Raw genomic sequence first — 15131 nt, forward strand, 5'->3', positions numbered from 1 at the left:
AGATCTAGAAACTTGCTTTAAAAATAAACCCTGAGGTTCTGCAGAATGTGCATGTAGCCTGCAGCCCACAAAAAAACGTTGGGCTGGGGGGAGCAGAGCCACTGAATCCAACCACGTCCACAAGCCCGCTCTGCTTTGGCCCTTTCACTCCTTCGTCTCCTCCTCTCCCCCCTTTTCCGGCTTCTCCCATTTATCCCTGACCCTCCTGCCTTCAGCCCAGCTGCCCTTCTCCCCTCCCCTCCTTTGCTCCTCTGTCCAGTTTGCTTCCTTCCGTCCCCCCGTTTTGCTCACAGACACACAGGGCACGGTTTTTTGAGAGCAGCAGAGCAAGGGCAAAGACTTCAGGTGCGCTTTCTGCGCATGCTCACATCTCTGGGGCACGCTCTGGCGCTGAGTGACGTGCACCAGCGGCGGCAGGGCTGGCTGGTCGCGCGAGGCCGGTGGGGGGAGGGGGAGAAGGCCGCGCGCGCTCGCGCCCCGTTTCCTAGCCCAGCCTGTGATTGGTGCAGGCCCCGGACCTGGCGGCCCCGAATGCCAGGCCCCGGCGGCGGCGGAGTCCTGCGGCCCGCCCGACCCGCACCCGGGCCCGAGTCCTCGGCACGGCGCAGGGACCCGCACAGGTGAGCGGAGGTGCTAGAGCTGGGCCGGCGGGGGCTGGGGACAATGGAGGCGGCTAGGCCTCAGCGCAGGCCGCGCCCGGGGCCTGTGCGCTTCGCCGCCGCCGCCGAGCCCGGCTGCCGCCTCCCTGCTCTGGGTTTGTGGGCTCTACCCGCCGGCGGCTTTTCCTCAGCTGGGCCGGCGCAGCACCTGGGTCCCGCGGCCAAGCGGCCTCTCGGGCGGCCATAAAATGGCGGAAAACAAGATGTCGGCGGCCGGGGCGGGGGAGGCTCTGCTCACGCGCGCCCCGGAACGGGGTCTGCCCGCCCGTCCTCCCCGCACCCTGGACTGGGGACTGAGGGGCGACGGCTTCTGTCCCGCAGCCGCCTGGGCTCGAGCCTCTCGGCGCCGCAGGGGAGGAGCGGGCCTGGCGGCGGCCCACCCGTGTGAAGGGTCTGCACGGGTCTGGGGAGCGCCGCTGCCCCGTCCCGCGCGCGGCTCCAGGCCGGGGAGGTATGTCTGGGGAGGCGCCTGCCGCCGAGCTGCAGCCCTGACTCATCATGGGCTCCTTTGTCTTCACGGGCTTTGCGCTCGTCCCCCCTCCCCTAACCTCACAGGCACGGCAGGGGGCGCTGGCGCTCTGCGCGTACCCTCCACCTCACACACACACCCACGGAGGCGGTGAGTCCCGCGCCTAGTGCTGCAGTTCCCATCCCGCTCTTTGCTGTTTGCTTCTAACGTGCCGGGCTCCCCAGGGGCGGGTGCTGCGTTGTGGCCCTCTCTGCACAGCGCTGCCCATCTAGTAGTGCGGCAGTGCGCGCCCTGCCAGTGCTAGCCCTCTGCGCATGCACTTCAGTCTGTGGCTGCGGTGCACCACTCGCAGTTCGTTTCATGCGCTGCGCCTGCCTCTATTCGGCACGCACGCTCCTGTCTGGGATGCACATGCAGGAACCCTTGCCCGTACCCAGCGCACACACACACAGGACTGTCCTTGTGGTGTTCACGCTCTGCCCATGGTAGTTGGCACAAACACCTTTGACTGTCATTCTGTTGCCCAGGCACATGCCCTGCCAGTGTTTAGCGTGCGTACTGCTTTCTGTTGTTTTCCTGATACACATTCAGTCCCATCTGTAATTGTGGTTGCCTCATGCATCTCACCTGTCATCTTTTGTACATATGCATATGGCCTTCCAGTTTTCAGCACTCTCAATCTGTTCTGTCATGGTCTGAAGTTTTATTATTTATTTAGTTGTCATTATATAGTCAGAAGCTATAAATAGACCTAAACTTTGATTTTTAGTACTTTTTTCATGGGATAGGTAATATTTTTATTTGGACAGTCAATTACGTTTCCCCCCCAGTTTTGTTATGGTAAATGAAGGTGAGGTGAAATAGATATCATACCTAACTGGTAAATTTTCATGGCTATTTTGCAGGCTGACAGACAAAAGACTGCTCCAATAGACATACTCATTTTTACAGTGCACTCTGTGTTGCTGGGTAGGGTTATATTAAGCTATGCATTCTTTCTAGTTTAGATTTTCCTGTGCAGGTTTTATGTATAGTTCTTGTTACATTTATATTTTCTTAATACGTTGCCATGTTGTAGATGTCTATAATAAACACAAGAAAAAATAAAATGAGTTTGGAATGTGTGTTAGAGTTCAATTTTAAGTAATAAACATTCTGGTGCATTCTTATTAAGCTGATCTTTAATATTAAAGGGACCAAGGTGAATACCTTTTGTTTTTCTGTAGAAATTTTATTTTTTAATATATTTCTCTATTATAAACTTGATTATCCTGTTAAGAGGGTGTAGACATTCTTAAATTACATAGGGCATTTGATTCTAAATGATAGTAGTCATTCAAATGTAGAGGTAAGCAACCCATGTTTCATTTGATCATATTTAAACAAACATATTTAAACAAAACATGTATATTTAAGCCTGATTACTTAAATTGCAAACATGCTAAAAGTAACTTTACAGAGGTGAGGATCTCCATTGGTATGCCTATAACAAAATATGTTATAAATTGTACTCTGTTAAAATTTTATTTTATTATTAAAGTTTTATTAGGTTAGCACTCCACGATTTAGCTTATAGAGAAAACTAGCTTCTGTGGAAACATTTCTCATCCTTATTAATATTTTGTACATTGTAACAGTGCCCAAAAAACATAGAGGTTTGGGTGCCCTGTCATGTTTATGCAAACACATAAGAAGTCACTCTCCTTTCCCTGAAAAGAGTAAAATTGTTGCATATTGAAGATGACCTTTCTTATACTTAAAACACTTTGCAGGATGGAAACATGCATATTTTTCCTAAAGATTTCTATCACTTAGGTGTTTGATGAAGATGAAGGAAGTGTTCCTTCATGAAACATTTTATTCTAATGATTATTGATATAGTTAACCTAAGAAGAGAAGAAATTATGTTTATGAGTTAACTCTTATACACATCTAACAGTGGTGATGATGAGAATGGTGCAGCTTTTCTCAGTAGTGTGGATAATTATTGGTTGTTTAACTTCTCTATGCATTCACTAACACATGAGTAGCATGAAACACTTTCTTTTAGATATTCCTATAATACTTAGCAATCCCTCAAAAGTTTAGTGCAAACAGTCTTCCTACTTTTAGAGAAGTTGCAGCCCTTTTGTATTGTCACAGCAGAAGGGCTGTTACTGCCTGCCCTCAATCAGGTCTGAGCCCTTTTCTAGGTGGAGGTTTGGCACACTTCAGATCTGTTTAAGATTAGAAAATTCCCAGCAATAAAATCTTAAAATTACATCTTTCTTCTAAAGCCAATTAAGCATGTAGCCGAATTTTAAGTACAACAAATCCCAAATAAAATATTACAATTTTTTCAGACTTTAAGGTACAGCTGAAGACCAGTCTCAGCTTGGCCTACATCAAATTCTTTATTTTCCACTCTGCAGGTGATGTATTCCAAAGTGACTCTCTGTCACAAGGTAAATGTGTTAGAATTCTTAAGAAATTGAAAAGGTTACTGTTGAGCTATGAATTGAATTGTTTTATTTGCTTCTGCACATTGCATCCTCCCCACTAGCAGTTTTTTCTAATAGCTAGGTTGCGGAGGAGGGGAGTAAACAAATATTGAAAAGCTTAATTAGTTAATAGAGGGAGAGATTCAGAAAATGCTCATAGTTATGGCTGCATATAGATCAGTCATTGTCCAGGTCTTTGTTTCTGCAGACTTTTACAAGATTCCCCTGGACTATCTCCTCTCTTGGTCCCTTCTGCATGGATCTTCACATATTTCATTCTGTACTGGATGGGGGAAATTTTTTTAACCAAATGGATTTTTTAAATATATAAATAGGGGGTTTTATTTAAATGTTTTTTAAAAATTAAATTGAAATTGATAATCTGATAAATGACTAATGTTTATAGTAAATTTAAGTTTAATTAAACAAAATATTAAGCAGTACGTGTTTGCTGTCAAAGTTTTTAAAAAAATCAAACCATAGAACTGGTGGAAGTCACTGACTAAGAACCTAGAACCAGAATTTTTTGAAGTACTTAATATAACTTTTGACAGCCTTTTTTGGGTGCAGTGAGTATATTTTCTTAATTTCAATTTGTTCAGCTATAGTTCAGTTCAGTCACCAGTTCATTCAAAGTTAAGACACCCATTGGGAACCAAAAAAAAAAGCAGGAAAGCTGCTTCTTCCAACCTATGAATAAAAAGTAGGTGCCAGAGGATCAGATCTACTGGTTCTAAAGTCTTGAAGGACATGGGGACCAGCAACAATTGGTTCAATTCACTGACTACACTAATTTCTTTTGTTTAATAAAACAGTTGGGTTTTAAGTGCAAAACGTGTTTTGGTCAACTTTTTTATGTATCTAGCACAATGGCCCCCAAACTTTTGGGGTTGCGCTGCCCCTCCTCCCCCCCACTTACCTGGTCCATGCCCCTCCCCCCTCCAGGAGCTGCAATCGGGGGCTGGGAAACAGGGCCAGAGCAGTGGCTGGGACAAGGGTGGAGGCTAGAGTTGCAGCTGCGGACCTGAGGACGGGGCTGAAAATGGGGCCTGGGGCTGGTACCAGGAGCAGGGTGCCAAGGGCAGTGCTGTGGGATGAGGCTGGAGTGGGGATGGGGGCAGAGCAGGGCTGGATGGTGCTTCCTCTCTGCCCTTGTGGGGGCTACCCAGACCCGCCGTGCCCTCTGAATGTTCCTCTGTGCCCTCTAGAAGGGCGTGCCCTACAGTTTGGGGTCCTCTGATCTAGCACATTTAAAGTAGTTTTATTTAAACTTAAACTACGTAAACCTGGTGAGGACGTGTACCATTGAGAGAGGAGTTGTAGTGTGGACATGAAAAACTGCAGTAATTACTATGGTGGCTGTATGTTGACCTAACTTAGGTCGACTTCATTTTGTAGTGTAGACTTGCCCTACGGGTATGTCTGCACTTAAAATGCCCCAGTGGCACAGCTATGCTGCTGTATTGCTTCAGTATAGATGCTACCTACGCCAATGGGAGGGATTCTCCTGTCAGCATACGTAATCCACCTCCCCGAGAGGTGGTAACTGGGTGGATGGAAGAATTCTTTCATCAACCTACCTCTGTCTACATGGGGACTTCACTTGGTTTAACCATGCTTAGGGGTGTAGATTTTTCACGCCTCTGACTGACATTGTTAAACTGACCTAGACCAGGCCTAAGTCCCTGGCTTGATGGTTTTTGTAGTGTAAGTGGACTGTAAAGGCCACACTTGGTGCGTTTCTGAGTGCCTCTAAGAGCAGTGTTGAGGTCTTGTCTATGCACGGTTTGCACTGGAAAGTTACATAGATATAGCTACGTCTCTCAGGTGAGAAAAATCCACACCCTGTAGAGAAGTAGTTAAGATGACTGCACTGTCAATGGTGTTAACTTGCACTGTCAATGGTGCTAGGTCAACAGAAGAATTCTGTCAACCTAGCTTCCACTTCTCAAGGAGGTGGATTACCTATAGCAACTGGAGAACCCCTCCTGTCCCTGCAGTAAGTGTCTACGCTGAAGTGCTACAATGGTTCAGCTGCACTGCTGTAGCATTTAAATTGCAGACATACCGATTTTGGAAATTGGGGCAAAATGCCAACGTTCTTATGGCCTGAGTGTCATCAGTTCTCTTTAATTGTAGTGGAAATTGAGGATGTTCAGCATTCTGTGTCACTGGGTTCTAAATTTTACTCTTCCTAATCTTTCCCAACTGTTAACAGAATGTGATGGGATTGGAAATTAGTCTGTCTAGCCTGACTGTATGCTGAATTGTCTTCATTTGTCTATTAAGGTAATTTGTGCTTATTCATCTAAAACTTTTCAGAAGATTGGTTGGTGGGATGGAAAACTGGTCAGTAAATTTCTACGATATTATATTATGTTATGTTATATTGTGAAATTAGAATAGTAAACCAGCCATTTATAGTCTAGAATTAAATCTGATTTAGCTTTAGTAAGTATATACTGTAGCATCTGTCATAAGAATAGTTTGTATGGCTGTAGCTTAATTTGAGAATAATTTTTTTCAGTCAAAGTATTGGAAGGTGTAGGATTCCGTATGTGGTTTTGATTCACATAATAATGAAAGGATCTAATCCTGCAGGTATAACATTGAGAATTAACGCTGAAATTAGGAAAAGTTGTGTGTGAGAATTGATTGTAGGACTGGATCCTTAAATATTTTAATTTTTCCAATGACTCTTTGTAACTTATAATTTTTGATAGTATTGTGGGTAGTGCTTCGAATGGGGGTGGGGGGCAGTTATGGGGGCTAGGCCCCTTACTAATTTTAGGGGCTACCTCACTTGTGTTTAATTAAAAGGCATCAGGGAGCTGTGTTTTGGCCTCCTTGTTTCTCACTTAGGCTTAGTGCTGCTGAAGTATCCCCTGGTGCTTGAAAATCAGGACAGAGCTACACTCTGACGCTTCAGAAAACTATGCTCTGGCAGCAGTGCTGTGTCATTTTCCAGCAAGGCTGTTGATTGGCTGCGAGGCAGTGCCACCAATTAGGGGAGGCTGGGGAGGTTGAACTTACCTGCCCACGGCTTTTGCACATGCTCACAGTTCCACGGGAGAGGGGGTGTGGCTGGACCACTTTTAAGAAAAGGTCTGGTACTAAATCAGCATGGCTGCTTTGAGTGGTCTGGAGCATCATTCCAGTTGTGTGCTTTCAGTGCTCCTCTGAACGGGTGGAGGGTGGCCTGGCTAAGTTTTCATGAGAGGTATTTAGATCTGGCACATGGTGTAATGCTGTCACTCAAATTTGACCCAGCTTCCCCTCCTACTAGATGACGTGGCAGCTGGGCCAAATGGTGTTGTGCAGCCTGGTGCACAGGAGTCTGTGTCTGTATGGTGGGCTGTAGAGGAGTCTGCCAAGACTCGACTCCTGGTGGCACTGGCTCATGCAGTGTGTGAGTAAGAGAGAGGACAGACTCCCAACCAGAGGGAGAACTGGGGTTCCCTCAGCAAAAAACATCTGAATTGGGGCCATTGCTGCAGGGTGCTGTTTCCTGACTTTTGTGATTGGTCGGGTGCCAGGCTGGGGTGAGGGTGAGAAGAATGGAAGCTGAAGCAGGAGAAATTCAACCCCTGATCCCTGAGGTAACTGGCCCAGGCAGTATTGTTCTCTTCCCTACAGGGAATGGGATGGGAGACATGGCTTGCTGCCTGTGGGGTAGAAGGGGATTCCAAAAGGAGGCCCATGTGTGTGTTCCCTTTGAGGGGTGATGGGGACTGGTCCCTTTCAATTGAGGTGGTAATTGGGGCAAGCTCTGGAAATTCCCTCTCCCCCTGCTTCAAGAGAGCTCATGGTGATGAGTAGTGACGGGAAGTATGTGGAGCCTCTTAAATATCCCCAGACATCTCTGGTCTGGGAAGGGGGAATGTGTGGAGAGACCCCTGGAATAGTCCCCCTCACCTCTGGTCAGGGAAGTGGAGCCTTCTAGAATTTCCTTCCTTCCTTTACAAGTGTATGTCTACATTGCTGGGGTTGCACAGATCAATGCAGTGGGGTTGATTGAGCGGGCTGTGGAGACCCGCTCAATCAATCCTGGAAGTACTCTCCAGTTGACACCATAAATCCCTCCCCTCCTCCCCCCTCAAAAAGAGTAAGGCTGCGTTGACCAGAGGGCATCTCAAGTTGACGCAGCGCAATGGACGCTGCAGTATGGCAACATAAGTAAGTTGACAGGAGATACACAAGCTACTTTATGTAGCTACACCGTTGTCAACGGGAGCTACTTTATGTATTTTGCGTATCTCCCATTGACGGCGGTGTAGACCAGGCCTAGGTGAAGGAGAGTCTAAGGGGGATTCTTTGCAACACATCCTCTCTCAGACATGCACACCCTCTTTTAGGCTGGGGAAATGTCTGTGACGTGAATATAAAATTAAATAAAAAAAGCAAATAGGGAAGTGTTATGCCCCCTCCACAAAAGACAAAACAGCCCAAAAGCTATAGCAATATTGGCACACAATTTTTTACTGCTGTGTCAGTATTGGCACAGCACTTTACTATTTGTAAATAGAAAAAAACAAAAATACATTCACTGAGTGTGGCGTTAAACAAGCTGGGGACAAGTGTCCCTGCTCATTCCCTTAGCTGCATCTCTCTCTCTGGAGTCTTCATCTGTGTCTTTGTCTATTTAGATGGGAAGCTCTTCTGTCAGGGATCTTGTTTTCCTGCATAAAGAAAGTTAGGAAGCTTTAGGCATGATAAAAATACCCCTCTTTGGCTTAAGAGGGGCCCATCCCTTTCCTGAATATATCTAGGGGAAAACCTTCAATCCTGGGGGAGTTGACTATCATTTATTGGGGGACAAGGATAGGTTGTAACTTGAGTGTAACATTCCCTTTTTTTGTGGGTAGTTTCTGCTGAGATTGTAGATGTTTTATCTTCCACATTTTAATTAAATTTAATAATAAAAAAGGATGGCATCCATTCTAACGAGCAAGAACTCCAGGATAGGATGGAGGAATTCTGAAGGGCCATTCATTATCCTTTGTTACAGGGATTTGGGCCTATCTTCTGAAAATAGTTCCCTTCTTTCATTAAGGGCTCCCCTAATTTCCCCTTACAATTGGAGCACTGATTATGGGTCTATCGAAATATTATTTCTATTATACCCAAATTGGATTGGCACCCCCTGATGCTAGAAGTTGTCTGAGCATCTGAGACCTTATAATCTAAATTTAAGATAACATGCAACGAGTATGATTTGAACAAACAGTAGGAATGATAAGGGAGAGAGAGGATGAGGGTGATGTTCAGGTGATACGGTTATATAGATTCTTCAAATGGCCTCTGCATATTCCCACGTGTGGGATTGGTACCTCCTGGGGTTGAGCTGCAGAACCTTCTGAAAAACACTCTGTTGCAGCCACTTGTTTCTCCCTCACTCTTCATCTGTGTGGGATTCTGAGTATCTGATATGGGAAGTTGCCTCAGTCACCCCTTAGTTCCTTCTTAACCACTGAAGGTGCAGTAAACTCAGATTGCATGTGGTGTCCTCAAGACAAATTTTTTTTCTTTGACTCTTTCAGGCTATTTTTGGTTTGGTTATTTTTAATTTGTCAGTTAGTGCAGATTTCTGTATTTAAAAGAACAGAGAAGACTTGGTATTCATTTGGCACAGGTATCTGGACTGTTTTGAGCAGGAGAGTCGTCTTACCCAGCTGAACAGGAATCTCCTCACTCCCAATCAAATAAGTCTGGCAAATGTAAGTCCAGAGTTGACTTTGGAGATCCGATAGCCTAAGTGACTCAGTGCCTACCTTCAGCTGCGTAGAGTTCCCCAGTTTTAATTGGTTTATTGAGCTCAGTGCCAAGAGTCTAGCACAGTGGACACAGCACTGGTGTCTCTGGATCTTTCTGGGTTGGCTTAATCTGGCACCAAGGTCCCTGGATTCTTCCATGTTAACCTAATTTAGTGCTGATATCCTGACATTGTTGAGGCAGGATTGAGATGCTTGAATCTCACCAAGTCAACCTAATCTGGTGCCAGGGTTCCAGCACAGTCAACTCTAGTGAACCAGAAATAGTTTATTGCTCACTCTAAATGGCATTAAGGTCCCCTAGTCTATCCAGGTTGACTGAGTCCATTTTCTGTGGTCTGGTACTGTGGGCTGTGGTGAACTGCTTGATGAAGAGGTTCAGTGCCCAACTAGACATGCCATTAGTGTTTTCATAATAGTCTGGTTCATCTGAGTCCAATACCCAGGTTTCTACACTGTTGACTGGTGAACCACTTGCTTGAAGTAGTCCAGTACCAATGTAAGTAGTCTTAAGTCCCTGGATTCATCTGAGTCAACAGAGTCTGGTGCTGAGCATCCAGCACAATTCTGATTAGCCCCTTGCTTAAAATGGTTCAGTGCACAGAGTAAGCAGCACTAAGGTCCATATTCCAACAGTGCCAAAGATACAGCACCAGTATCCTTGATGAACCACCAATATAAGTGGTTCTGTACCGAACACAAGTGACAGTAAGATGCTTGAATCAGTGTATGTCAACATAGGGCCTGATGAAATACATCCTAGAAAACTTAAGGAACTGTCTGAAGAGATCTCTTACCCATTAGCGATTATCTTTAAGACCTCATGAAGTATGTGGGAGATCCTAGAGAACTGCAGAAGGGCAAATGTAGTAACTGTCTATAAAAAGATTAAGGAGGACTCCCCAGGGAATTATAGAGCAGTCAGCTTAACTTTGGCACCTGCAAGATAATGGAGCAAGTAATCCATCAATTTGTAAGCACCTAGAAGGTAATAAGGTGATAAGTGACAATCAACATGGATTTATCAAGAACAAATTATGTCAAACCAGCCTAATATCCTCCTTTGACAGAATACCAAGCCTTGTGGATGGGGGAAAGCAGTAGATGTGTAATGTAACTCAACTTTAGTGAGGCTTTTGATTCTGTCTCTCATGACTTTCTCATAAACTAGAGAAATATGAACCTACTCTGAAGTGGGTGCCCAACTGCTTGGAAAAGCATACTCAGAGAGTAAATATTAATGGTTCACAATCAAACTGGAAGGGTATATCAAGCGGTGTCCTGCAGGGTTCTGTCCTGGAGCTAGTTCTGTTCCAAATCTTCATAAATTATTTGGATAATGGCATAGAGACTACACTTTTCAAGTTTGCGGATGAAACCCAGGTGTAAGGGGTTGCAAGCACTTTGGAGGACAGGATTAGAATTCAAAATGATCTTCAAAAACTGGAGAAATGGTCTGAAATAAATATGATGAAATTTAATAAGGACAAATGCAAAATACTACACTTAGGAAGGAAGAATCAACTGCACAGATACAAAATGGGAAATGACTGCCTGGAAACAGGCAGTGCTAGCCCATTGGGACAATAAGTAGGAATATTTTTTGGCCCCCACACCCCAACACATAAGAAAAAATGAATAGGGAGTCCCCTTCAGCTGCTCAGGGCCCTAAGCAGTTGCTTAGGGTATGTCTACACTGCAGACTGAAGTTGATTTACTTTAAATCGACTTTCACCTGCAGAATTTTAGGAGTCGCAGGAGCGTGACCCACACTACTTGCATCCCCACTCGCCATGCTTGGGTTGACATTCAAAGCAGTTCACCATAGGTAGCTATTCCACAGTGTGCAACTAGCCGCAGAGGTTTTTGGGAAGCTTGTCATCCCCATGATACAAAGTGCTCCCTCTCCCTCCCCTCTTGTCCCAAGCAAACTGCAAACACTTTTTCATGCCATTTTTCTATGCTGCACGCATGCTGTTGCTGGAAAGACACAGTGCAGAGCTGAGTGGGCTCCATCATTGTGAGCATCAGAAATACCTTCGCTTATCCTGCAGTATTTTCAAAGGCGGGAGAGGAGCCACAGAACAGAAAATGGCAATGTTATTGAGACTGCCCTGCTGCAAGCCATAGAGCAGAACAGTTCCCGTTTGCTGCAGGATGTCACACATCATCTTCAGTCTGTGGAGTGCCAGTTCTGGTCCCGGGAAGCAAGCAAAGATTGGTAGGATCACATCGTTATGAAGCTGTGGGATGATGAGCAGTGGCTGCAGAATTTTCATATGCGAAAGGCCACTTTCTCTGAACTTTGTGCAGAGCTGTCCCCAGCCTTGAAGCATGTGAATACTTGCTTGAGACCAGCTCTGACCGTGGAGAAGCAAGTGGCCATTGCTCTGTGGGAGCTGGCAACCACAGACTGCTACCTGTCAGTTGGGAATCAATTTGGAGTTGGTAAATCCACTGTTGGAGCTCCTGTGATGCAAGTGTGGAGGGCCATTAATAGGCTTCTGCTAAGAAAGGTAGTGACTTTGGGAAATGTGTAGGATACAGTGGATGGGTTTGCCACAAGGGGATTCCCAAGCTCTGTGTGTGTGGGGGAGGGCAATAGATGGCATGCATATACCTATGCTAGCACCTGACCACCTTGCCACAGAGTATATAAACCGGAAGGGATACTTCTCAATGGTGTTGCAGGCACTTGTGGATCACAGGGGATGCTTTATAGACATCAGTGTGGGGGTGGTCTGGAAAGGTGTATGATGTGTGCATCTTTAGGAACTCTGGTCTGTTGCAGGTGGACACAGGTGGACACTTCCTTCCCTGACCAAAAAAAAATTGGAGATGTGGAAATGCCAATAGTGATCTTGGGGATCGTGCCTACCCCTTGCTCCGTTGGCTAATGAAGCCCTACGCCGGGCACCTGGACAGCAAGAAGGAGTGTTTCAATAACAGGCTCAGCAAGTGCAGAATGGTTTTGGAATGTGTATTTGGCCATTTAAAAGCCAGATGGAGATGTCTGCTTACTAGGTTTATCAGTGAAAAGAACATCCCATCAATTATATCTGTGTGCTCCATAATTTGTGTGAAATGAAGGGGGAAAAGTTCCCCCAGGGTTGGGCTGTGAAGGCTAAAAGGCTGGCTGCAAATTTTGAGCAGCCAGATTCCAGCTCTACGCTCGGAGCCAACCATGGAGTGCTTTGGGAAACATTGAAAAACCGGTTTTGCAAGGAACTGCAGTAACGTATGTTTGTGCTTTGCCTTTATTTCCCATCCCTCATCTTTGCTTCAGCGGCCCCCTCCCCTTCACTCCTCACCCAAGCTATGAATGAATAAAGACAAATGTTTTTTAATGCTACAAAGTTTTATTTGTGACCAGTTTTAATGGGGGGAAAGGAGAATAACTTAACATTGTAAAGTGTCACTGTGCAAGCAACTGTGGTTTCATGCAATTCTTAAAGGGTCCGTTGCGTCCTTTTGCTTGCATCCACCGGTGTGGAGTGCAGCACGTACTGCACCCTGCTCAGTCTCCTCTGAGGCCGCTTGAGGGTGAGGGCTGATGGAAAAATCTGCAGGCGGTGGAGCATTTTGGAGGGGCTGCAGAGGGAGTCTATCCTGCTGCTGCTCTTCCTCAAGCTCTACCAGATGCCTCAGCATGTCGGACTGATCCCTCATAATATGCAATATCTCCTGTTGCGTATCACGCTCCTGCTTCTGTGCAGATCTTCTGTGTTCCATGTCTAGTTTTTCAGACAAGGACGTCCTCCAGGCTCTGAGCTCTGTGTCAGCAGCCGCGGAGACGTTCATTAGTTCGCTGAACATGTCATCCCACAGTTTTTTTCTGCTTCCTAATCTGTGAAAGTCTTTCAGCAGGAGTTCTGCAAGGCGGGCCAAAGGCCGAGGTGTCTACTGTAAGATAAGCAAAGCACAAAGTCGCCATTGTTAGCTGATCCAAAGTAGTAAAGGAAATGTTACAATGTAAAAAGCACTCCCCTTCATGTTCACGAGGCTAAGCCAGACCCACATTCCATTCTGTACATCTCGGAGGGGTCGGACTGGCGTTACAGATACGGTAAGCAACAGGCCCTTGTATCTGTTATAGAGAGGCTTCATTAGCACTAAAATCCACAGTCCTCACTTGAGCAAGGAGAAGGATCACTGGCCTCCCCTGTAACATGCCAGAGACCGGTTTGGGAGGAGGTGGGCAGAACAGATTAGAGGATACTGCAGGTGAATTGTAGTGGCAGAAAACATAGGGCAACCAGTGTCCCGACCCATAATACCCATTGCAACAGTACTAAGGACTAGTCTTGAGGAGACGCCCAGGTACCCCATCCACGGCAGAGGAATAAAACAGAGTGACTGTATTGGTCAGGTACTTTAAACTTGCGCCATCTTCCCTAGGTGACTATGTGTGATATCAGTCTCCTGAGGGTAACGCAGGCGGAAAGGGACGATTTGCTGCAAGCATCGGGGTACAGGCCAGGCCCTTATGCTGCGATGCTGTGTTCCACGATGATGCCTGCTCATTTAATAGCAGAGTGGTGGGGAAAAGTATCATACTGTGGTGGAAGAAATAAGGCTGCTCTCCCCAGAAACCTTTTGCAAAGGTTAACAGATTACCTGTATGAAAGTTTCCTTGAGATATCCACAGAGGATTCTCGGAGCATACCTCTGCACATAGTCTGTTTCAGGAGTAACCCTCCACTGAAGTTTGCCACCACCCAGTAAGACTATCCTCTCAAAAACACAAACTACTTTTAAGAAGCTGGACGAGGGACATAACCGCAAAAAAAAAAAAATTGCCACTCTCCCCCCACTCATCAGATGTGACTTCCCCTGCATCTCGATAAGTCCCGCTGTCTTGTGTGTGGCTGGACTACTCTGGGGTAACGAACAGGTCCTAGCTCTCAGGGAGAATGGATACCCTGCTCTCCTGCACCCTGCTGTGTTCATCCTTCTCATCCACAGAGTCCTCCTTATTCATTCTGGACTGGGATTCTTCAGAGGTATTGATGCTGCGTGGTGGCACAGTGGTGGGGTCCCCACTAAGAATTGCACGCAGCTCCTTGTAAAAGCGGCATGTTTTGGGTGAGGAGCCAGAATGGCTGTTAGCTTCCCTTGTTTTCTGATAAGCCTGCCTCAGCTCTTTGATCTTAATGTGGCACTGCTGCACGTCCCTGTTGTGCCCCCTCTGCAACATGCCATGAGATATCTTCTTGTATATATCTAACTTTCTTTTGCTAGCTCGGAGCTGAGCCAGAACAGACTCTTCACCCCACAGACTGATGAAATCCAAGACCTATGGTCTACTCCAAGCTGGAGCATGTTTGGGCCATGCAGTCGCCATGAGCAGTTTAGCTACAAAGCTCTCTCCATGCTGTCTAAACCGGAAATGGAAATTCAAAATTTCCCAGGGCTTGAGGGGAGGAGCTATTTCCTGTGTACGTGGCCACATTACAGCAGAACATGAATGTCCAGAGCGGTCAGAATGGGGCATTATGGGATACCTCCCAGAGGCCAATGGCGTCGATTTAAGTTGCGCTCTGCCTACACTGATGCAAATTCGACCCAGGGAACTTGAATTCAGCACTACACCACTTGCAGAGGTGGTTTTATTAGGTTGACTTTTACTGTGCTTTAAATTGACATAACTTATGTGCCAATGAAGACGCATACTTTAGGGGGGCGTTACGTTGACCTCCATTGCCAGTGTAGACTAGGCCTGAGTCTGCTTACGCCTAGCACTGGCCCTGCC

The 15131-nt window shown here is 46.1% G+C and overlaps 1 protein-coding gene across 9 annotated transcripts in view; it reads left to right on the forward strand.

The window, feature by feature from the left end:
- Positions 1 to 74: 74 nt before the first annotated feature.
- Positions 75 to 15131, forward strand: part of ZNF711 (zinc finger protein 711) — a 67581-nt gene continuing 52524 nt past the window's right edge. For all 9 annotated transcript variants that reach the window (XR_010919729.1, XR_010919726.1, XR_010919728.1 and 6 more), the window contains exon 1: positions 75 to 620. The gene's annotated coding sequence lies outside the window, so the exon portion shown is untranslated. The remainder of the gene's footprint in view (positions 621 to 15131) is intronic.

Source organism: Emydura macquarii, unplaced genomic scaffold, assembly GCF_026122565.2.
Source record: "Emydura macquarii macquarii isolate MOO-44397 ecotype Brisbane River unplaced genomic scaffold, CSIRO-AGI_Emac_v2 contig_1253, whole genome shotgun sequence".
NCBI lineage: Eukaryota > Metazoa > Chordata > Testudines > Chelidae > Emydura > Emydura macquarii.